The sequence below is a fragment of the Mus musculus genome, chromosome 2 (assembly GCF_000001635.26).
Source record: "Mus musculus strain C57BL/6J chromosome 2, GRCm38.p6 C57BL/6J".
Classification (NCBI taxonomy): domain Eukaryota; kingdom Metazoa; phylum Chordata; class Mammalia; order Rodentia; family Muridae; genus Mus; species Mus musculus.
This window is the reverse complement of record NC_000068.7, coordinates 38,447,061-38,472,698: the sequence shown is the minus strand read 5'-3', so window position 1 is coordinate 38,472,698 and position 25,638 is coordinate 38,447,061. Positions and strand designations below refer to the sequence as shown.

The window sequence follows — 25,638 nt, the reverse complement described above, 5'->3', positions numbered from 1 at the left end:
CAATTACCCACAGCTTCTAGGCCCTTTAGCAGGGCAACTTGAAGGTGTGTATGCATGTGTGTGTGCGTGTGTGTACTCTCATGTGCATGCGTGAGCACATGTGTTTGTGTACCCACGTGGTGTACAAGGATGAATGTGTGACTGTGCATGTGTTCATGTCTATGCATATCTGTGCATGTGTGTGTATATGTGTGTGTGTATGTGTGTTTGACCTTGGTTGCATGGTTCTTTAGTGTGAAGTTTTTAGATGACCAAGTCACGTCTCAATGTCAAAAGATTAGACATGACAGGTGATACAACAGACCCACTCTCCAACTTGATTTCTGCCCTCTGTCTAGTTACCCTCTAGGCTGGGTATAGACACTGTATGAGCCACATTAGCAGTTACTCTGGAAAGTGAAATCTGGAGGATGGCACCTGACTAAGAAGTCCCAGGTCCCACAGGCCAGCTGGCAGAGCCCAGAGCTTGTCTCCATTGCTCTCTCCACAGGTCTGTTCTGTCCCCGTGACTTGACTGGTCCTTGGTCTCTCACTGTTTGGTGTCTTGCCTGGCCCTCAGACTTACAGCCCAGACTTTTCCTGGAAAACCCCAAGCATTGTCACCTTCGTCCTCCCAATTCTGTGGCGGAGAGACAGAATTAGAACTTGCCTCGTGGTACGAAGTTGTGGCAATGACTGTAGAAGAATGACTTTCAACTTCTAGGAACCGACCCTGACAATCAGATAAGGCAAGCACTGAGTCACTGGCAGAGGCCACATCAGTGGAGATTTCAATTGTGTGTGTGTGTGTGTGTGTGTGTGTGTGTGTGTGTGTGTGTAGGATGCAGAGGCCCCTGGTTCCACTTCCTCCCTGGGAGGCCCAGACCCTTCAATACTGTTTCTGTGCTGAGATGGGAAGGAAGCACTCACCCAGCAGGTGACAATCCAGACCAGCTGGGATGTGCTGCTAGATTAGGTCCTAAAATATCACAGCTGTGAGAACCCAGATTTTTGTTTTGCAGATGATAAAACTATTCAGAGAAATCAAGGACTTGTCCAACTTTCCCAGACAAGCTTAAAAAATAATTGGGCCTTAAACTCAGGGATCCCGGAAGATCACCACATGGCTCCCAATAAGTGTTTTTTCCCAAGTCCTGAGCCTCAGCCACTGTCCTGAGGTTCAAATGATCATGGACAAAAGGGGGAGACCAGAGTTGGAACTGCAGTCAAAACCCATGTTTGACCAGGTCCTGCTGGTCATTCTTTGTCCTTCTGGATGGCTCTCAACATCACTTTTCTAAGACCCTACTCCTCTATGTAAAGCGCTGGGAGCCATATTGTCTCTCCTCTCTCTCATCTCTTGATAACAGTTGGTTAGACTTGAAATGGACCTAGATTCCAGCTGTTCCCTGGGCATTGGGATGCAGAAGTGCTGGGCTTCCTTCCTGGCTGGGTATTTGAAGTGAGATATGCGGCTTGGACTGAGGTGGCTGTATTTGGCCAGATTCAAATGGAACAGCAGAGCAAAGTCCAGGTCACAAGCTTATAAGGGGAAGGGACAGGGTAAGAGACCATGGCACAGACAAACCATGGAGGAGAGGAAGAGAGATTAGGAGAGAGAGACAGACAGACAGAAAGATAGGATAAGGAACAGACAAGCAAGCAGGCTTGATCTTGTTCCTGAACTAGGGAGGTATAGAGGCAGAGAAGAAATAAATTAAGAAGGGAGGGATAGAGAAAGAGAGACAAACACCATTAGTCTAATGACCCTAATCAGCAAGATCAACAGACGTGGATTAAATATTTGTAAAAGAAAATCCCACATCTGTAGTGAACACTTTCAACTTCTTTCTCTCCATTATTTTTGTTTGTTTTGTTTCTGAGACAAGGCTTGTCTGTGTGACCCTGGCTGTCATGAAACTCACTGTGTAGACCAGGCTGGCCTCAAACTCACAGAGATCTCTACCTGCTTCTGCCTCCTGAGTGTTGGGATTAAAGGCATGTGCCACCATGGCCAAGGCATTATTTCCTAAACCACACAGCCTACCTATGCTGTGTATGGAACTCACAGTTTTGGGTGTGAGTAGTTATGTCGAGGTGGTTTACAGTGTTCAGAAGGCTGGATGTGGGGGAGTGTGCCTATAATCCCAGCACTGTGGAAACACAGGCAGGAGAAATAGTGCAGAGAATCTAAGCTACATCTTAGGGTGGCATCACTCACAAGGTGCTGGTTTTGCGAACACACAGAATGCAAGAGTAAGATAGCTATAGGAGCTTGCACTAAGGTTCTGGAAAGCCCTGGAGGCCAAGCGATGTGCAGGAGGATGAGAGTCACTGCCTGGTTCATAAGCAGACACCTGTGCGGGTGTAGCTTGTGTTTCCCAAGGAAAGCTGCCTTTTCTGCATGATGGATTTTATCCCTCAAACCTTAAGGATAAGTAACTCCTTTCTCCCTTAAATTGTTTCTTGGTGGGGCTGATGGGGTGTGTATGCCCCCACCCCCATCCCCAGAATCTTAGGCCCTGCCTCTGCCTAAGGCTATCATTGGCCACAGGGCTGTGCTCAGCTCTGGCTGGGTCATGCTAACAGTCCTGGGGGCCAGTGCCCCAGAAGTACATCAGCTACTTGGTCCAGAGTCTATGCAGTTCCACCTGACCTCCCTCCTTCCTAGAGTTTTCTGGAGGGCTTGAACTAAAATTGCTCTTTGGTCCAATCTCTGCTCCTCAGTACACTACAGTTGCCCCCTCCCGGCTCCTGCTTCCTACTAACATCTCTGGTGATCAACACCTCACAACAGCCACACTCACAGTTTCTTTCTGGAACAACTTCATCAATGACAGGGACACAATAGACAGGGGTTGTCAGAGGTACCATACAGATGAAAAATGTCAGGGTTCAGGGATGGATTCAAACAGACATGATTGTGTGTGGGGGGGTACTTTTCCAAAACATGAACCCTGGGTCAGACTGTCTGCTATTGAGTGACATCTCTGCCCTTATTGGGAACCAAGATGTAACCTCTGCCTACTTTAGTGGGTTTTTTTTCTTCTGTTTTTTTGGGCTTTTGGTTTGGTTTGGTTTGGTTTGGTTTGGTTTTTTGGTTTTTTTTTGTTTTTTTTGTTTTTGTTTTTTTGTTTTTAGTATAGAACAGAGTTTATTAGGGCATGGAGAGGGGAGTCACAATGGTAGTAGAGGCAGAGAAAGGCAGAGAGAGTAGAGGAGTAAAGGCCAGCCATGAGCACAAGGGGGAGTGGAGGAAGGAACGGAGTGGGAGCAAAAAGGGAAGAACAAGAGAGGAACAAGAGAGTAAGAGCTAGTGTTTGGTTTTGGGTTTTTTTTTTTTTTTACATTTTATTTGTGTTTATTTATTTATTGTCACGTGCATTGGTGTTTTGTGAACTGCCATGTGGATACTGGGAAGTGAATCCAGGTCCTCTGGAAGAACATTCTGTGCTCTTAATCACTGAGCCACCTCTCCAATATTTATTTATTTATTTATTTATTTATTTATTTAAAGGCAAGGTCTTGCTATGCGGCCCTAGCTGTCTGGCACTTGCTCTGTAGACCAGAGTCTGCCTCTGTATCTTCACTGGTAAGATGGAGATCATAACAACTGCCCTGAGGCTGTCCTGAAGGAGGGGGTGATGTCAAAACGCTTAATCAGCAAGTGTTAGATAACTTTTTATTGTCCGGAATGACTCAGACTCATAAAAACCTTCTAAACTCCTTGCTCAGGCACTTGGGGATTGCCAGAAAATCCCTGACAGGAATCCAAGAGCCATCTTGGATCCCACTTTGGACAGAGCACACCATGACATCCTCTGACGCCTGTTACATGGTCCTACTGTTCTGTTCTGGCCATTGTTCCTCCTTCTGAATTTCTGACCTACACCTTGCTCTTTCCTGGTCCCAGCTACAAGCCCCTCTCTGCCTTTCTACCTTCAGCCTCTGCTCCTCCAGAGGTGCCTCCCTTACCCACTCCTTCAGCAAAGTTCTAAGTGTCCCATATCTGTGCCAGGCCTGTTCTCCACTGTCACAGCTCAGAGGGTTGGAAGCCAGTGATGGCTGAGCCATGGCCCATGAGGCCTTCTCTAGTCTCCTGCCTCCTGCTGCCTCAGGCCCTTTACACATGCTGTGCCATCTGCTTACACAGCTCTTCTGCCTTCCTTAACTGACTCCTCCTCATCTTCCAGGTCCAGCTCAAAGATGTCTTTGATCCTCCTGCAGTCGAGCATAGATCCCCTTTGTTCTCCATCCACATCCTGTTTCTCCTTTTGAAACTTAATGAGGTTTGTAATTGCCTGTGTTGTTGGCTTGATTTTTATCTGTCTCTAATCTCAAACATAACCTTCCTAAGGACTGGGCCTTGAGTGTCTTGCCTGCCACTTAACCTCCCTGTAGGCAGCACAGGGTCCCTGTGAATGAATGAATGAATGAATGAACAAGTGCCTGAAACTTGGCAGTCAGTAGGGCATGGTCCACAGGCTGCTTTTGTCTGCTCCTGAAGCCCACACAAACCTCTTGCAGTGACACTGTCACCAGGGTGACAGACTTGTCAGCATCCTACAAGTTCCTATCTCTTTGCCTCTTCAGAACATAGGAGTTCTATATGAGCAATAGGATATATATATATCCTATTATATCATATATATATATGTCACCAAAGCCAAAGGGCAGCCACCCTCTTTCCCAGGATGGATCCAGGGCCCATGTTTGGCTTCATGAGGACAATATAATCCTAATATAATGGGAGTCTGGTTTTAGAACACCTACTCCCTCCATCTATGCAAATGTAAACTTTTGTGAAAAGTCTGGAACAACAACAAAAATACCCAATAAATAGCAACTATTTATTAAGTATTGATTCAATTAACTAGTTTTACCATTGCAACTATTAAAATGTTGGATAAATTACCAGTTAGCCAATTCAGAGTTTAACAAGAAAAACTGAGCTCTCTGGGTTACAGAAAAGTCTAGCTGGGGACCCACAGGGCCAGAGAACAGGGCAGGAACAAGTCCACAAGATGGGGGAGCCAACCAGTCTGCCCTTTCAGCGTCAGCCTAAGTCAATGGACTCAGTGTGTCCTATGTGGGAGGCAGAACCTGAAGTACACACCTCAAGAGCCGCTTCTGAGCTGGGTGGGCACGGCAGCTTGTGGCTGAGCCTTCTGCTGGGAAATCAGGCCCGGGGCAGGGCCAGAGTCTTACCCTTATCTGTTTTCTGCTACTATAACTTAATACACAAGACTGGATAGCTTGGGAAGAACGTGGGCTTATCTAGGGTGTGGTTATGGGATGTGGGAATCCAAAAGTATGGCACTGGCATCTGGAGAAGTCTTTTTTTGCCACAGGCTGACATGTTCCATGGAAGACAAGGCAAGCACGCTGCCTCTCTTCCTCTCCTTATAGGGCTGTCCTAGGGGACCCACCCTCATGGTCTCATTTAATTCCAATGACCTCTCTAAGTCTCCACCTCCAGTTACCATCTGGGTATGAAATGTGGGAAATATGTGGCCTGGTGCCTGGGCCCAGCGAACCACATAGTCAGATTCATCCTAAAGAAGAGATGGTTCAGCTAAGTTCAGAATGTGGCTGTTCAGGCCTGAAGAGTTTGAGCGAGCACTGAGAGTGTAGACAGAGTGTGTGCCACTAAGCCAGTTCTCTCAGCATGACCTAGAGAGACCTTGCTTTGCTTCCGCCGGTTCCCATGGTATAAGTGCTTTCTCCATGACTCCTGTGCTCATTTCAGAGGGGCATGTGTCACTGCATGCAAAGCTGGGAAGACAAGAGTCAGCTCCATCATGGCCCAGCAAAGGCTCAGAGGAGCTGGCAAAAGAGATGCCTTGGCTGGTGGTGGTACAACCTGGGCTAGCATGAAGGGTGGGCTAGCATGAAGGGGACAGTAACCCTGACGCATCTCAGCAAGCACAAGGTATAGCTAGGCAGCTCCCGGTGAAGGGATCACAAGAGATGGCAAGCTTCTCAATTGCATGGGGCCAAAGGCTGCAGGGAGCTTGGAGTCAGCCTTATGGATGATGAACGACATAGCTGGGCCAAGGGGGTGTGGCCTAAGACAGGAGGGGGAACAGCATGTACAAAGGTCAAAGAGGGGAAAGGACTGTAGGACGTTCAACCTGGTGGAGGGTGGGCATGCAAGGAAAGAGGAAACGAGAGCAGTCTCGTTAAAGTAGCAAGTTTCAGACTCAGTGAGAGACCATGACTTAAAAAACAAGGTGAAGCGATTAAAGAAAAACATCCTGACATTAAACTCTGGCCCCAGACCCTCCTCCCACATTCCCATGCCCAGGTGCACACACTTGCACACTTGCATACCACACACACAAGACAACCATCCAGACAACTGCAAATATTTCAGCAGGAGGCAAAGACAAGGGATACTTGAGTTAGAGAGAAAGGAGACAGTGTCTTCAGAGGAGAGATGTGGAGGGGAACAAACAATGACCTAGGATGCTGGTGGCAAACCAAGCTGATGCTGGTGCTATTGCCAATAGGGAGAAAGCTAGAGAAACATGAATCTGGGGTGGGAAAAAACATCATGGGGGTGTTTTACCACTATGAACTCCAAGTTTCTTCACTGGGGCCTCTCCATCCCAGGCATCTTACTGGGAGGAAAGATCAGACACCACTTAAGAACAAATGATGCAGATGAGAACAAGCACAAACCCAGTGCCAGCCAAGGACACAGAGACCCTTGTTGAAGGTTCACGGACCCGGGAGGTGGCTCAGCAGGTAAAGAAAGATGCTCGGTGCCAGGCCTGGTAACCTGAGTTCAATCCCCAGAACTGACACAATGGAGAGAGAGACCTGACTCCTGCGAGGTGTCCTTTGACTTCCACACCTTAGTTATGACATACACACCCCACCCCCACCCACAGATACATACATACATACATACATACATACATACATACATACAAAAATAAATACATAAATAGATGTGATAAACTTGGAAAATGCCGTTCAAGATAGTGACACCAAGGTCACTATCACTGTGTAGAGCTGCACAGGTCACAGGTCCCTGAAGTTACTTCTGACATAAGGCAATTCTTTTCCCAGACCCTCTTGCAGCTCAGTAGTCATGTGGATGCTAATTAGTAGATGGTATCTACCAGCATGGAATCAGATAAGGATGGCTAAAGATGAAGGGTGGGATCAAGAAAGAAGTCGAGAAGCGGGTGCTGTGCTGTCTTCACAGCTATAAAATGCTTTCAGAGGTCAGCAGAGAAGACTTGGGGAAAGAAAAGTAGAAGACAAAGTGTGGAAAGTCACAGTGGAAGCAAAGCGAGGCGAAAACTGTCCAGGATCGAAGATGTGTCCAACCCCGTTGGGCTCCTGGGCTGAGAGGTCGGGGGACACACTGTGTGTGGTGGGGGAGGGGCAGCCCCTTGGGGATAGCCTTCCCAGACTTATTGTACACTGAATCACCTAGGGCTCTTGAGAAATGGCTGTGCTTCAGGGTGGACCCTAAGCTGACACATTTCTGACAAGCTCTCCAGAGAGGCCAATCCTCTGTTCCGAGTAGGCTCTAGGGCAGTGGCTTTTCAGATCAGCTTTCCCAGTGGAAAGATCCAGAATGCCTGACCATCGCTCCTCTACCCCATCCGATGAACTCAGAGTCTCCAGGAGGTGAGCCAAGGCCCAGGGAATTGTTTAAATTCTAAGGGTGAGTCTAACACATAACTAATGCCAAGGATGACTCCTAAGGAGTCTGGAGCACCATGAACCACTTCATTTGCTGCACATTGACTTCTTCTCTTACAACCCTTATATGTGGATTGTTACATAGCTTTCTTTATCAAAACTTCATCCCGCTTTAAAAAATTTAGTTATTGTGTGTGTGTATGAGTACAAGCACACACATTCCATGTGTGTAAGTGAGAGACAGAGGACAACTTTTGGGGGGGTCAGATCTCTTCTTTCACGATGGATGCTGGGAGATCAAACCCAGGTGTCAGGCTTCCATGGCATTCACCATTCAACCACTCAGTTACTCTCTTGCTTGTCCTAAAACTACTTTTCTTAGAGTTTAGCATTTGTTGCAATGCACATATCTGGACATCTTCATTGTCATCATTAGTATTATTGTTGGTGTTTTTAAAATAAGAGCCATGTAGGGATGGAAGGACGGAACACAGAAAGAGCAGTGGAGCATTTGAGTGTGATAATACAATGGTAGACATGTGACATTTTACATCTGTCTGAATCCATAAAGCCACTAAGAGTGAACCCTAAGCTAATCTATGGACTTTGGGTGATAAAGATATGTTGACGTAGGCTCATCAATATCAACAAATACACCACTATGATAGGACACTGATAATGGAGGAGACTGGAGAGGGTCACGGGGTGGATGGGGAAACCTTCCCTTCTCGTCAGGTTTACTTGAAAACACTGACATACAAAGTGCATTTTAAAAGTGAGAGAGAGAGAGAGAGAGAGAGAGAGAGAGAGAGAGAGAGAGAGAGAGGTTTAGTGAAGGTTTGCTTGGCCCAGACCTGCGAACAGCGACTGTAGTTCATGTTCTCACTTCACAAACAAGGGTCTGGATTCCAAGAGATTCAGAAATCATCCTGTGATGACCCTTAGTGGAAACAGTTTGAAATGTCAGTTGTTTAAAAGCCTGTTCTTGTATGCTATTTTATAGCATAGAGCTCTCTATAATGTTGTGCATGTGTGGTGTGGTGAATACATAGATGCATGCACTCAAGAGACCAGAGGAAGACGTTGGATACCCTCCTCTATTACTCACTACCTTCTTCTCCTGAGACAGCATCTCTCAAGGACCTGAAGCTCACCTGGTGGCCAGCAAGCCCAGGAATGCTCCTGTCTATACCCCACAGCTCAGGGGTTAAGGGTGCTTGCAACCATGCCTGGCTTTTTCACATGGATTGGAATTCAGTCCTCATGCTTTTGGTGCTGTCTCCCCTGTGATCTGATAATATTAAACAAACAAACAATCATCCAAGCAGTGGTGGAGCATGCCTTTAATCCCAGCACTTGGGAGGCAGAGGCAGGCGGATTTCTGAGTTCGAGGCCAGCCTGGTCTACAAAGTGAGTTCCAGGACAGCTAAGGCTACACAGAGAAACCCTGTCTTAAAAAACAAAAACAACAAACACAAACAGATTAAAGGACCCTCCATAGAGACATAGGAGCTCTTTGGTGAAACTCTGTCTATATTTTCACTCCCCCACCTCCCTGGTTCTATTCATCAGGCAGTTTGGAAAACATTGTGATCATGCCCAGTGATAAGGTTGTGGAGTACGGTTTTATTATCAACAGTTATTCTTTCCTTTCCCTGTAAGAGAACTATGCAGCCCCACCCTTGCCCTGTTCATGGAGGCAACAATACAGTTCTCTGCAGAGCATAACAGTGTGGGTGAGAAAGTGAGAGACAAGGCCTCGGAGAGCCTGGGACAGGCTTTGACTACAGTTGCATGATTCAGCCGCCTGTTCCTACACTGTTTGGCCTCTTGTACTCCTCTCTTTGCTTTCAGAAGGACATGCCCCAGAGAAGGACTGTGACTTCAGCTGTAGGGCCATAGCTAAAATTCGAAGTCCTTGTGAAAAATGAAGGTCTGTTACTATAAGCTCTTAAGATGAGTGATGATCGTTACCCAGTAGTGCTGGCTAACACAAGACTTATTTGGGATATCATGTAACAGTAGTGACATCTTTGTACGTGTGAACCCTCCTCCTGTCGTCTGTCATCTCATCCTAATCAAAATAGCTCTAAATTAGAGAGTATAGGCAGCATTTTGGGATGGGTACACTGAAGCTCACACTGATAAGGAGGCTTGCCCCTTGTCCCCCTTCTAGAAAGGCCAAGCCACTGTTATCCCTTATTCCAAAGTCCTTCATCCCACTTGTGAGTCTTTTTCTACGTGCCCCCCCCCTCCTGGCATCAGCCTCAAGTACAACCTGTTGGCTGACACAGACATATGCAATATTTAATTCACTTTAATTAAAATATATTTTAGTGGATTTTTTTTTCAGAGACATAACTCATTTTGATGGGAACCCATTGGATTTTAATGGGAAACCTATTAGGGGAACATATTGTGATCTTTAATGAAGCCAGGCTGCATGAAGAACCACCTACAGGTAATTAGAAGTCTTTCAGGCCCTTGGGGAATAAGGTGCAATGAACTTGGGTTTGTTTAAGACAATTAGTGCAGACAATGATCTGGGAACGAATTAAATGGCCCTTGATTAGGAGCAGCTGTGCAGGTGATGTCCTCAGGAAAACGGGACAGGCAAGCTGGCTTCTGAGAGTGTGATTATTAGTGCTTATCTGTTTGTATTGGCAGCTGGTACATACCCAGGCCTGGCAGTTTGATCAGGTGGCTCCTTCCGGCTCTGCCTCTCCTGCCACCTATGTGTCCTCAGTGATACCTGTTTCTTCTGGGTCTCCCAAGCATCCCAAGGGACCAGGTGGGCTCTAGTGACAGATGGGCACGTTAGTATCGGCAGAGTTGGGAACTTCATGATGTTCACACTAGCAGATGTTCCTACATGAGTGTCTGCTACTCTGCTAGGTAGGCAGATAGTCTCAGCATTCAAGGATGATGATTCTAACCTAGCTAACATGAGCATTTGTGCATGCATGCATACAGATTTTACCTTTGCTGCAGTGGGTGTCTCTGTAACCCTAAAGAGAGACTGCCCCTGGTCTGGGGTGGGCGGGCTCATGCCACGCTGGAACACTGACACTGGGAGTTGTAAGTTGTGCCTGCTCCTCCACAGTGCTGGGTATTTTATGATGTTGAGATAGTTTATGGACAGATGAAAAGACTGCTCAGAAGGGACACGTAGATTGAACATAAATAGGGGTTGACAAGAAGATCCCTCTATGAAGACAGGAAGTGAGTTTAGAAAAAAAATATGCAGAGGTAGAGGTAAGGATATCCCAGGGACATGGTGGATGTGACCACCATGGAAAAACTGGTGACCTATGCTTCTGGGAACAGTGCTCTGCACAGGTAGCCATGGGCTTCCATCATTGCCACCCCCATTGTTAGAATGTGTGCTTTGATAGGTGATGTGTCTGCAATAGGAAAGGATGTATCCTAGGTAAGACTGGATCTTTTGCCAGATGTGCTGGGACACCCCGTAGTCCCAGCACTTGGGAGGTATAAGCAGGAGGATCAGGAGTTCAGGACCATCGCTGGCTACATAGCAAGTTCTTGAATGGCCAGGGTAAGAGTTTCCACACAGGCTTCTGACATTTTAATCTTCTGACCAATAAAACCAATCATCTCACTGGATTCTAGCACCTCCCCTGTGACTACAACACATGGAGAAGATACACTATACAGAGAGACAGAGAGGACAGGAAACAGGACCCTGGTAAACTGTTTGAGGGCTTGGAAGGGAATGGTCTTCCTCCCAGGGAGGTCTTTAGGCTTTTGGGTTAAGCTGGAACTCAGAGAAGATTCCAGGTAGATATGCAGGTGCACAGAAACAGGGGGACCAAGGAAGGTGGGGGCTCAGATCCCCAGCACCTTCCAGCAGCCCAAGCCCCTTCTCCAGTCCTCCTCACAGCTCTAGCTCCTGGCAGGGGCTGCTGCTAGATTCCCCATGCAGCCGTGACACGGGGCTGTAGCTAAAACATTGGTCTGGCAGTTTTCCCTCTTTAAGTTGAAGTGTGATGTTGGCAGGCAGTGGGCTGTGGTGGCAGGCTGCCAGCGAGAGCATGTGTTGGAAATGCTTGTTCCACGTTGCAGCAATCTGGGGCTCCCCTACCCACAAACTGCTCCAGAGCCAGCCAGCCATGGGGGCCAGAACCTGTCACTGATAAGAAACAGCCACTGAGATCAAGGGGTTGAGGGCACATAGGGGCTTCAAGGACCGGGACAGACAGACCTGAATAGAGATGGAGTCACAGAGAAAGAAACAGGGGCCACGCTCTGGACAGAGAGATGCAGGTAGCTAAAGATACATATAGCACAGAGAACTGAGGTCAGAGATCCAAAGAGGACCCAGGAGTGACAGAATCTCAAAAGGATAAACACAGGATGGCAGAGGATACCCATTGTCCCAGATCCTTAGGAGGCTAGAGCAGAAGGAGTTCAAAGCCAGACTGGCCAGCAGCATAGGGAGACTCCATCTGAGGGGGCGGGGAAGGCAAGTGGATGACTGGATAAAAGACTGGTACACAGTCCTGTCTGAATCTCTAATTACTGTAGAAAAAAGAAACATGTGGGCCCACAAGATGGCTCAGTGGATAAAGGTGCTTGCTGCCAAGACTGGTGGCTTGAATTTTACCCCTGGGACTCACGTGGTAAAAGGAGAGCACCAACTCCCCTAAGTTGTCCTATGATATGAACACCAAACACTCATTATGCTACACACAGCCCCCCTCCAACACACACAAGTAAATAAATAATTGTACATCTAAACAAGTTTTTAAAGAAAAAAATGCATGTACTTATATATTCAGAGTTGTTGTTTTTTTTTTAAAAAGCAAAAACTAAGAAACAAGAGAGGAGTTTGCACTAAGTCAGAGACTTTATGAATTCCCTGAAAGATGGAAGTAAGTAAACTTGTCAGGGCATCTACAATCTATAACACAGGAGAGGAAAGACCCTGTGCTTAGTGAGGCTGGTTTCAGGACTGCCCAAGACCAGAGTGGACAGGACCAGGCCTATCAGGCACAGCAGAGGAGCCCAGAGCCATCCTGAGCATGAACAAGCAGAAGCTGCACTTGTAAATCACCAGATCAGTGAGAGGAAGCACTAGTTCTGAAAGGTGGGGCTGGGCCCCGGGGTAGCCAGTGGTCCACGAGGAAACAGGATGGAGATCACCATCCACACACAGCACCGGTGGCACTCTTTCACTGTGACTGCCAGAGACAAGCCCTCATGGTCCATAGCATCTTTCAGTGATAGACAGATAGGGGAAGAAAACCAAGAATGGTCAACCACTTGAAAGGGAGGCATCAGATTAAGCAAACACAAAGCCCTAGACCCATTGACGTGGTTTGTGTCGTGGTCCCACGCACTCATATATTTGAATGTTTGGTTCCCAGTTGGTGTTTAAAATGGTGTCTCTTCATAGCAATAGAACAGTAACTAAGACACCCATTAAGAGGGCAAATATAACTATAATGAAGCCCTGGTTTCCATCCCTAGCACTGTGTAAAACATGTGCAGGGATGACAGCCACTGCACTCCTGTTATCCCAGAGCTTGGGAGGTAGAAGGAGGAGGATCAAGGTCACCCTCTGCTCCATAGTGAGTTTAAGACCAGTCTGGACCTTGTCTCCAAAATGAAAAAGAGAAAGCAAACATGAGCTGGGGACTTTAAAGTAGAATAATTATTAACCTGGGAGACTGGAGAAGAAAGTGTTCCCATAATCTCAGAATGGGCTGTTATGAAATAAATCTTAAGTGATCTTGGAAATATATATATTGGAGACAGGGTTTCTTTGTGTAGCTCGAGCTGTCCTGGAACTCCCTCTGTAGACCAGGCTGGCCTCAAACTCAGAGATCAACCTGCCTCTGCCTCCCAAGTGCTGGAATTAAAGGTGTGCACCACCACCACCCAGCATAATCTTGGAAATTGAAAATAAGTGCTCAAATGTGAAACGCAGCACTTTAGCTAAATAGTAAGATAAATAGAGCTAAAGAGAAAGTTGGAAAAAATGTCAAGGTCTACAGCTCTGTGCTCTTTCAGGTGTGGGTTAGAAAACATGTGCATGTGTCAGGAGGGAAGCAGGAGGGTTCATTACAGACTGACTATGAGAGGAAAACATAGGGAACACCCAGTCTTAATAATCCAAAAGAGGGTAGATTAATTAATCACGGTTTGACCATGTTACGGAGTCCTATGTAACAGGTAATACGAATGACCAGGGACAAATGTACTCTCAGGAATGACCTAACAATGTGGAAATTGTCCTCTGATCTCCATACTATGCCACAGCATGCATATGTGCACACATATGAAAATTATAACATTGTTATTAAATAAAAATAAAGCAAGAATTAAAAAAAATGAAGAGGGGTGTGTCTAAGATGTATTAAGGATCTTTACAATGTGATGATAAGACAAGAAAACCAACAAATATGATCAATACATTTGAGGAGAAATTTCACAGAAGATGTATAAATGGTTACAGTTACATAAAAGATGGTCAGCCTTTAGTATCAGTTTATAAATACAATTAAAATGATAAGGACATGCCATGATACAGTAAATCTAAAAACAAAAAACAAAAACAAAAAAACTGACAACACCAAGTGCTGGCAAAGACATGGAGTGACTGGAACTCTCATAGGTTGCTGATGGGAAGGTAAAATTGTGACGTGGCCAGTAAGGTCATCTTTACTCAGTTAAACTACACTTATCCTACAGCACAGCCATTCTATTCCAGGAACTTACCCAAGAGAAACAGAGCATCTGTCCACACGAGTGTGGGTAGCAAATGTTCATGGTTACACATAACCCCCATTAGAAAGCAAACAAGATGTCCACCAGCTTATGAATGAAAAAATGAATTACTCTATGGTCACAACTGAAGTTACTGCTCACCAAAAAAAGTAGCAGAATCATAGACATAAAGATGTGCTTGGGGGCTGGAGAGATGGCTCAGTGGTTAAGAGCACTGTCTGCTCTTCCAAAGGTCATGAGTTCAATTCCCACCAACCTCATGGTGGCTCACAACCATCTGTAATTGGACCTGATGCCCTCTTCTGGTGTGCCAACAACAAGATGCTCATATGCATTAAATAAATCTTAATAAAAAATTTTTTTTAAAAAGATGTGTTTGAATCTCAAAACTATGCTGAATGAAAATAATTGAACATAAAAGACAATGTATTTGTATGGTTTTGTTTATAAAAAATTCTAGAAAAGGCAAAACTATAGTGACACAAAACAATGTTTATCCAAGGCCAGAGGAGTGGGGGACTGACAAGGAGCAGAATCAACTTGCAGTGATGGAGTGGCTTTGTGCTTTGATTGTGATAGTTTCACAATTTCATACAAGCATCAGATTCTTCCAATGTCATTAAGAGCAAAGAACCCCATTGTAGTCAAACTACGTCTTAGCAAAAAAGATTTAGGGAAGAGGTGTTTGTTTTCTCACACACACTCTTGCTATGTCCCTGGGGCCGCAGTCTCCCAAGTGCCAGGCTTATAGATGTGTGTGGTGATTTGAGTATGCCTAGGACAGGGAGTGACACTATTTGGAGTGTGGCCTTGTTGGAGTAGGTGTGCCACTGTGGGTGTGGGCTTGGGTTTTAAAATCCCCATCCTAGCTTCCTTGAAGCCAATCTTCTCCCAGCAGTCTTCAGATGAAGATCTTTCAGTTCTGCCTGCACTATGCCTGCCTGGATGCTGCCGTGCTCCCATCTTGATAATAATGGACTGAACCTCTGAACCTGTAAGCCAGCCCCAATTAAATGTTGTCCTTATAAGAGTCGCCTTGGTCATAGTGTCTGTTCACAGCAGTAAAACCCTAACTAAGAGAATGTGCATTACATCTTGCTGAAGAGGTACTTTGAAAACCACAAATCACTCCAGGCAGTGTCACTTATGTCTTCAATCTTAGCACGGGAGGCAGAGGCAGGCAGATCTCTGTGAGTTCGAGGCCAGCCTGGTCTACAGAGTAAATTCCAGGACAGCCAGGGCTGCACATAGAAACTCTTGTCTTGAAGAAACAAAAACAAAAACAAAAAACAACAACAAAAACACCCCCCTCCACACACACAAATCACAAATGCGACACAGCTGTTTCTCTTGGTGGGGTGAAGTTCTGAATGGAGAGATGGGGACACAAAACTTCCATTTTATTGAAAACACATTGGACAACCAGAGACCTGCCGGCCACCAAGCCTTGCAGTGCAGGTTAGGGAGGACTCCCAGAGGCCTGCCTGCCTCCATACCACACAGTGCAGACAAATGAGGTCACACAGAGGCCTGACAGCTGCATGCATCACCCACAGCGGAAGCCACTACAGTGTGCAAGGATGTGTTGGACAGATGGGAGAGAAACAGAAGTGGAACCGTTTGGACATTATGAAGAGATGGGACTGGAGACTCAAGGGTAAAGAGGAGTAGCCTGTTCTGCCACCTGAGGCCATGGTGAAATCCCAGCCCATGAAGTTGTTGAGGGCCATGTCTGGGTCTGTGGCCACGCAGCTGGAGGGGTCTGTGTCCAAGTCTGTGGCTCAGGTTACCACTAAAGGTCATGTGGATGTCTCTGGTCTGGGCTGCCACCTGGGAGCACATTGATATCCAGGGGGTGTGCAGAGCTGGCCCTGCCCCTCACTGGCTGCAGCTTTCAGGAGAGCTGGCTCCATGTCTTACCAGTGCAACACTCTGGAGGGTAGGCCCCACACCTTGACTGGGCACACAGTAGAGCTGGCTCTGGTGGCATGGGTGTGGGTGAGCTGGCCCTGAGGTCATGAGAGCTGACCCTGCCCCTTACCGGCTGCAGCATTGTGTGAGGGTGTAGGAGAGATGGCAAGCTCACCAACTCAGCTACCACCCAGGCCTAGATCCAGGGCTTTGAGTTGGCCCACCCCAACATCTACCCCACCTATGAACTGCTGGAGCTTGTGAAGGGGCCAGTCCTGCAGACCCAAAGCTGCAGGATCTCCATGACACAGGGCAACACAGGTGTCTGAGAAGAGTCTGGATTAGGATTCAGAACTGATAGTGTAGCAAAAGCCAAAGGCCTTAAACCAGACCAATGACTCATTGCAATGGACATTTGCAAGTAAAGATGTATAGACAAAAGATATACAGTGACACACTACTACAGCTTCCACAACTAGATGTTTTTAATGCTTTGTGGGAAGTTTTTGTTTGTTTGTTTGTTTGCTTTTTTATTTTTATTTTTTGAGGAAAAGGCTACAAGGGCAGAGAAGATACTAAGAGATGGGGAGATGAGTGAGATTGGGGCACATGGTGTGAAAACCACAAAGAAGTAATAAAATGTTTCCTTTAAAAAAAGCACACGCCTGGGCATATACCCAGAAGATGTTCCAACATGTAATAAGGACACATGCTCCACTATGTTCATAGCAGTGTTATTTATAATAGCCAGAAGCTAGAAAGAACCCAGATATCCCTCAATAGAGGAATGGATACAGAAAATGTGGTACATTTACACAATGGAGTACTACTCAGCTATTAAAAACAATGAATTTATGAAATTCTTAGGCAAATGGATGAACTAGAAAATATCATCCTGAGTGAGGTAATCCAATCATAAAAGAACACACATGGTATACACTCACTGGTAAGTGGTTATTAGCCCAGAAGCTCAGAATACCCAAGATACAATTCAGAGATCACATGAAGCTCAAGAAGAAAGAAGAACAAAGTGTGGATACTTTGGTCATTCTTTGAAGGGGAAACAAAATACCAATGGGAGGAGATACAGAGACAAAATGTGGAGCAGAGACTGAAGGAAAAGCCATCCAGAGACTGCCCCACCTGGGGATCCATCCCATATGCAGTTACCAAACCCAGACACTATTGTGGATGCCAACAAGAGCTTGCTGACAGGAGCCTGATGTAGCTGTCTCCTGAGAGGCTCTGCCAGTGGATGGGTGGATGTTCTCAGCCAATCACTGGATTGAGCACAGGGTCCCCAATAGAGGAGCTAGAGAAAAGACCCCAGGAGCTGAAGGGGTTTGCAGCCCCATAGGAGGAACAACAATATGAATCAACCAGTACCTCCAGAGCTCCCAGGGACTAAACCACCAATCAAAGAGCACACATGGTGGGACTCATGGCTCCAGCTACATATGTAGCAGAGGATGGCCTTGTCGATCATTAAGGGGAGGAGAGGTCCTTGGTGCTGTGAAGGCTCTAAACCCCAGTGTAGGGGAAGCCAGGACCAGGAAGCAAGAGTGGGTGGGTTAGTGAGCAGAGGGAGCAGGGAGAGGATAGGGGATTTTTGGAGGGGAAACTAGGAAAGGGGATAACATTTGAAATGTAAATAAAGAAAACATCTAATAGAAATTATTTATTTAAAAAAAAGGCACATTGGCTCCTGAAAAGACAGATAGGAGGGGTTGGAGAGCTGGCTCGGCAAGAAAGAACATTTGTTGCTCTTGCAGAGAACCTGGGTGTCAGGGGCGGTTCTGATGCTTTGATTGGGAATGTGCGTATGTATGCTTAAGGTCCTCTTCTCCAGTGCTTTCTTCCTTGATTAATAAAGCGGCCCATAGCTGGGTGGAAGATGCAGGACTTCCAGGTCCCCGCAGGCAGGCTAGGAGACACAAGACGAGGAAAGAGGATTAGCCATGGTTTGGAGGGAGTCACCAGCCATGTGAGATCTTGGGTGTAGTGGCCATTGGCCTCTTCCCCAGGTGGGTGATTAGATCCACAACTAAACTCAGGGCAGATGTAGGATGTTGAGCAAGGAGTGAAGGAAAAGGCATGCTAGCCACCAGAGGCTTAGAAGAGACCAGCTGCTAAGCCATAAGGCAGGTTAAAAATGAGCTCTGTGTGTGTGTGTGTGTGTGTGTGTGTGTGTGTGTGTGTGTGTGTGTGTGTGTGTCTTTCATCTGTGGATCCAAGGGAACAGGGGCAGTGGCTGGTAGCGTGGTCCACCCAAGAGTTTAAAGCAGGAATTACACGCTCCATCTGGGCATGGGCTAGTGTTTCCCATTAAGACTTTTGTTTCTTTTGTTTTCCGAGACAAGGTTTCTCTGTGTGGCCCTGGCTGTCCTGGAACTTGCTCTGTAGCCTTGAGCTCAGAGGTCTACCTGCCTCTGACTCCTGAGTGCCAGAATTAAAAATGTGTGCCATCACTGCCTGGTAGCATTAAGATTTAAAAAAAAAAAAAAAATCTGGGGTTATATAGGAAGTTGAGTGGTTGAGCCAGAAACTTCTGGAAGAGAAGGGTTAAAATTCATAGTTTCATTGTGCTTATAGGGAGGGGACTCTTAGAATAATTGATTCTCACCACATAAAGATTAAAGATCTAAGCCCAAATTCCAATGGAGAGAATTCAGTCAGTCATTCTGTGCTGAGGAGATACAGGTTGTCTTTTCTTTCCATCGGAGAAGCCCGTGAGGGCCAGACCCATCCAACAGGCAGGAAGCCCTAACCCAGCTCCATCCCTGAACATGCTGAAGCAATCCAGTTCCCCATCCCATCTCTCTACCATGGGTTTGGGCAAATCTTTATCCGTCTATGTGTGACATATCTTAGATTGGATTAATAATCTATAAAAAAGGCATTTGAAACAACCCACGGGGGCTGGTGAGATGGCTCAGTGGGTAAGAGCACCCGACTGCTCTTCCGAAGGTCCGAAGTTCAAATCCCAGTAACCACATGGTGGCTCACAACCATCCGTAATGAGATCTGACGCCCTCTTCTGGTGCGTCTGAAGACAGCTACAGTGTACTTATAATAATAAATAAATAAATCTTTTTTTAAAAAAAAAGAAACAACCCACAGATGAGTGACACTTGGAATGACAAGATGATAATGTCACGATAATGAATGAATATTATTATATAAAAATCATAGAAATGGTGGACAAAATGAAAGTTTTCCACAAATATTTAAAATTTCTAAGCATAATGGCATGAAAATAAGAATATGTACAAAATATTGTGAAAGATAAAAGAAGTCAGAAAACTTTCAAACTTTTAGAGGCTGGGGGTCTAGTTCAGTGGTATAACACTTGCTTAACATGGGTACAGTCCCTGGGTTCAATGCCTGCTGTTTCAAAAGCAAAAACAACAACCCTCCCTCTTTAGTGGGATAGTAACAGTCTACATGCTGCTAAAAGAATATGAAATGACGCAGTGCCCAGTTCACAAGCCCCAGAAGACCATGAAGGAGCCAATTCAAATGCAATTGCACTAGGGTCTTGCTATTTAAGCTCAAGCATGGACTCACGCTGACCCTAACACAGCAGGACAGAAAGGTGAAGCCTGCGCCCAGTTTCATGCAAGCATTTATAGAGGTAAGCAAAGAAGCAAGGGGGTTCTAGCCTGGCACATATCTGACTGGGAGGCTATTATGGAATTTTTTTGCCCTTTAAAATGCCAGGGGCAGTTTACTGGGGAGTAACCTGGAAACTGATACTAGATGACGGCTTGTTGGTTAACTCGAGTTCAGCCTTAGGTCAGGTTCTCAAAGATGGAGTCTGAACCCAGGATCTGGTCTCTCAATAGGAATGGTCAGAAGAAAATATTCATATAGGTACAACTGTGTGTAATCATAGTTCTATAAAGAGAGAAAATAGTGTAGGAGCAATAACTAAGGAGATTATAGGGGCTGGAGAGATGGTTTTGTGAGACCCCGACTTAGAGCGTTTCTCCCTGGAAGGTAAAGCCCCTGGATGTTCTCCAAACTTGTTTTCCCTGATCTTTAAAAGTACAGCTAGAAAAAAAGCTCTTTGTTCTCTATAGCCAGCAAAAAGTCTTTTTGTTTCTATACTGTACAACCAGAGATGCCTGCCTTCCTGTGCCGAGGACACGGAGATAAAAATTCAGAAAGAACTCACTCCCCACTCCTGCCTTGTAAATTTCACCAAGGACACCCGGAAGAGAAGAACTCTTCCCAACTTCTCCCAACTCCTCAGCTAGCTGTTAAAAGCCCCCTACTGTCACCGCTCGGGGGTCGAACTCCCTTGCTCTGCAAGGCGCGAGGGGTTCCTCCTCAGCTAGCTGATAATAAAACCTCTTACAGCTTGCATCAGGTGTGGTTTTCTCTCAAGATGTTGGGGTGTTGGCCAGCTCATCCTGGGACTTGAGCGGAAGCCCAGCATGGGGGGGGGGGGTCTTACAGTTTCATCAGTAAAGTGCCTGGCAGGAGCTTGGATTCACAACACCATGCAAAGAGCCAGGTATGAGAGTGAACCGGAAATTATGAGCTATGGGATGCCTTGAGACCTTCTCTCAAAAAATAAGGTGGGGGTGTCAAGAGGCACGTGATAGTGCTTTCTGGCCTACACACACACACACACACACACACACACACACACACACACATACACACACACATACACACACACACACACACACACACACACACACACATACACACACACACACATATATACACACACACACTAGCATCCAAAGACAAGGGCTGAGGGTTTTTGTTGTTGTTATTGCTTTTGGGTTGTTTTTTCTTTTTTTTTTTTTCAAAACTGTTGAAGAGAGTACCTCAAGACAGGAGCTTCATTAAACTTCAGGGTGGAGCACTTGCTCAGAACGGCAGTTAGAGGACTTTTTAGTGGAAACCTCCAAAACCAGAAGATAGAGCAATGAGAATTCTAAACCAGCCTGACGAGCTAGAGTGCCACACAAGGCAAAAATACCCTTCAAAACTTAAATCAAAGTGACAGCATTTCAGGGGCAAGCTGGGGTGACACACACTTTTAATCCCAGCACTCAGGAGGCAGACGTGGGAGGAGCTCTGTGAGTTTGAGGCCAACCTAGTCTACAGAGCAAGTTCTAAGACAGCTGGGGCTACACAGAGAAATCGTTTCTCAAAACAAACAACAAAACAGGAAATAGATACAAGTTGAAAAGTTTCATTGTCAGCAGTCTTTCAGCTATACTTCCTTGCCAGGCATGGTAGTGAAGGCACACCTTTAATCTCAGCACTTGGAAGGGAAGCAGATCTGTGATCTCTGTGAGTTCAAGGCCAGCTTGGTTTGTGTAGTGAGTTCCAGGACAGCCAGAGCTGCAGAGACCCTGTCTGAAACAACACAACAGTCCCTCAATCTGGAAAATGGTCCTAGCTGGGTGCTTGGGACTATGCAGTAGAATGCAGGAAACTGGACAGTATGTTTAATTTGTCTGGAACAACAACATTATACATGTAGTGTGGGGGTTGGAACATCTGTAAAAGGAAAATATATGGCCATGCCACCACAAAGTTCAGATGTGGAAGTGGAGTTAAAGCCTTGTAAGCTCACTGAATGTTCCAGGGAGAGGCTAAAAGGACTGAGACCCGCAGCTGTGGGACAGTATCACATGGCCTAACAGTCATGAGTCAGATTCCCAGAAATATAAGAGAAAGAAGAAAAGAGCTGCAAGAAGCACTTGAAGAGATAATGGCTGGGAATTGCCTCCAAATGAATAAAAGACAAGAAAGAAGAAATCATCGATCCAAGGAGCTCAGATGACAGCAAAGAAAAATACTGAAAGGAAGGAAGGGAAGGGGAGAGGAGAAGGGGGGAAGAGTGAGAGAGAGAGAGAGAGAGAGAGAGAGAGAGAGAGAGAAGGCTAGAGAGAAAAAGAGTAGGAGAGAGGAGAGGAGAAGAGAGGAGGGGAGAAGGGGAGGGGAAGGGGTAGGGAGAGAGGGAAGGAGAGAGGAGAGAGAGTAGGGTTGGGGAAATGGTCACTGAGTGCTTGCAGTCTGGATGTAAGAATCTGAGTTTTAATCTCCAGCCCCCACATTAAGAAGCGTGTTCTCTCCTTCTGTCCTGAGGGTCTTCAGGCTTGGCAGCAGTGGCTTTACACACTGGATCATCTCACTGGCCCTCACAAACTTATTTTCAAGATAGACTTAATGTGTAGCCCTGGCTAGCCTAGAACTCACTTTGTAGACCAAGCTGGCCTCAAAGTCATAGAGACCCCCCCTGCTTCTGACTGTGTCTGAACTAACATAGTTTTTAAATTCTCTGGATGTGTGTATGTATGCTTCTGTATGTTGGGATGTGGATACACATTTATGCTACATGTAAGGGACAACCTTGGATATTAGTGTAAAGCTAGTATTGTGTGTGGGTGGGCTGTGACAGGAGGGTCAGTGGGCCTTTCCGGCTGCTGGTCTAGCTCTAGTTTCAGTGAAAGGCCCCGTCTGAAGGGAGTCAGGTGGACAGGATAAAGCAGGACACCCAGCACTCTCCTTGGGTGTGTAATAGCACACATGTACACACAAAAAATAAAAACACACAAAAACTGTCATATTCAAACTGCTCACAATTAAAGATGAAAAGAAAACCTTGAATCATAGAGGCAACCAGAGATAAAAGCCATTTTACACATAGAGGTACAAAGATGAGGACCACAGACTTCTCAGCAGAAATGACACAAGACAGAGCCCCGAGTGTCATCTCTTTCAAAGTATTAGGGGGTATTAGGGGGAATACCTGTCAACTCAGAGTGATCTACCTAGTGAGAATATCATCCAAACATTCAGGAGACCTAATGATGTTTCTATTCAGAAAACTTATTACCCATACATTTCACACTAAAGACACAGTATAAGTGCTTAGGGAGAAGAAATTACAGGCAACCTATATCTACAGTAAGAGATAAGAATGGAAATAGTGTCAATTAGAGTAAAGAGAAAATGCAATGTACTGTAGGTTTACACTGCTTGTATATTTGACAAAATAATACAGAGAACGAGAAGTCTGCTGCAGTGTGAACTTTGTACTGTACACGAAGCAATATAATTGTTACTGTTCTCAAGATGCCCGAGAGAATAAGGTAATGAGTGGGTGGGACTATTTATTTTGGCTCATACTTTCAGAGAGTTTACTCTATGGTCACGGTCACAGGACGGCATAGGGGCAGGAGTGTGTTCGGTCAATGATGGGGTCTGCTTACCTCAAGACAACAAGAAGCAGAATAAGGCATAGAGGAGGCAGGGATAAGGCACTCCCTACAGACTCATATTCTCTAGTGATCTAACAAATTCCCCCAGTGATATCCTACCTCCTAAAGTTTCTAGAACCTCCCCAATATCTCTACCTCATGGACACCAAGCCCCTAACACATGATCATCTTGGAGAGATGTCACATCAAGGCTTAAACAATCCCAGCACTTGGGAGGCAGAGGCAGGCGGATTTCTGAATTCGAGGCCAGCGTGGCCTACAAAGTGAGTTCCAGGACAGCCAGAGCTATACAGAGAAACCCTGTCTCGAAAAACAAACAAACAAACAAACAAACAAACAAAAACAAAACAAAACAAAAAAAAAGAAAATAGATAGCTAGCAATCAAACATATACAATGTAAGATACGGCAGACAAGGCTGGAGAGATGGCTTAGTGGTCAAGAGCACTGACTGCTCTTCCAGAGGTCCTGAGTTCAATTCCCAGCACCCACATGGTAGCTCACAACCATCTATAAAGGGATTTGATGCTCACTTCTGGTGTGCAGGTGTACATGCAGCAGAGCACTCAACACATACAATAAATAAGCTGGCAAACAAACAAAATGATAGGACAAACATCAAATGTTTTTCTAAAAACCCATAAGGTACTAGGGAGGTGGCTCTGTGGGTAAAAGCGCTTGCCTAGCAAATATGAGGGTCTAGGATCAAATCCTGAGGACCCGTGTAAAAGCTGAATACATAGTGTGAGCACCTGCAATCCAGCATCCAAGGGTGAGATGGGAAGCAGAGACAGGGGGATCCCCAGAAGCTCACAGACCAGCAAGCCTGGCCTGTGCAGTGGGAAAAAACCAACAAAGAGAACCTGACTCAGACAAGGTGAAAGGCAAAGCTAATATCCAAGGTTGTCCCGTACATGTATGCTGTAGCATAAATGTGTACCCACATCCCAACATACAGAAGCATTCATACACACATCCAGAGAATTTAAAAACTATGTTAGTTCAGACACAGTCAGAAGCAGGGGGGTCTCTATGACTTTGAGGCCAGCTTGGTCTACAAAGTGAGTTCTAGGCTAGCCAGGGCTACACATTAAGACTGTCTTGAAAATAAGTTTATGAGGGCCAATGAGATGACCCAGTGTGCAAAACCACTGCTGCCAAGCCTGAAGACCCTCAAGACAGAAGGAGAGAACCCATCTCTGCAAGTTGCCCTCTGGCCTCTACACATGCACCCAGGCATATGCACACGTATACACACATACATATGCACTGTGATGGCTACCCACAGTTGTCAAATTGACCTTGACTACATCTGGAATTAACCCAAGTAGCTGGGTACATCTGTAGGGTGGGAGCCTTTTTTTCCATTTATTTATATTCATTCATTCATTCATTCATTCATTCACTTTACATTCTGATCTCAGCCCCCCCCCCCCAGGGAGTGTTTTTTAATTACTTAAGGTGGGAAAATACATCTTTAATCTGGGCCACACATTCTCTTGGCAGCCTATATAAGGACAAGGAAGAAGGAAGATTTGTTCTTTGCCTGCTTGCTCTCCCTCTCAGTAGCAAGTCCATTTCTTTCTTTCTTTCTTCCTTTCTTCCTTTCTTTCTTTCTTTCTTTCTTTCTTTCTTTCTTTCTTTCTTTCTTTCTTCCTTCCTTCCTTCCTTCCTTCCTTCCTTCCTTCCTTCCTTCTTTCTTTCTTTCTTTCTTTCTTTCTTTTTTTTTTTTGGTTTTTCGAGACAGGGTTTCTCTGTATAGCCCTGGCTGTCCTGGAACTCACTTTGTAGACCAGGCTGGCCTCAAACTCAGAAATCCGCCTGCCTCTGCCTCCTGAGTGCTGGGATTAAAGGTGTGTACTACCACGGCCGGCTGCAAGTCCATTTCTTACTGGCATTAGAGCATACTTCTTTGGGATTCAAGTGTATGCTGAAGACCAACTGAAACACCTAGCCTCATGGGCTAAACAACTATAGGACTCTTGAACTTCTATTGGTATACAAACATTATTGGACTAGCTGTGCCATAGCCTGTTAGCCACTCTAATTTTTATATAAAATAAGATAGCTAGCAAAATGCTGTATTT

The 25,638-nt window shown here is 45.7% G+C and overlaps 1 long non-coding RNA gene across 1 annotated transcript in view; it reads left to right on the top strand.

Annotated features, from left to right (window-relative positions):
* The window catches only part of Gm39799, a 34,116-nt gene extending 29,694 nt beyond the window's left edge, over positions 1–4,422 (top strand). The window contains exon 3 of the long non-coding RNA XR_866165.2: positions 4,173–4,422. This is a non-coding gene — a long non-coding RNA (predicted gene, 39799). The remainder of the gene's footprint in view (positions 1–4,172) is intronic.
* Positions 4,423–25,638: the final 21,216 nt, after the last annotated feature.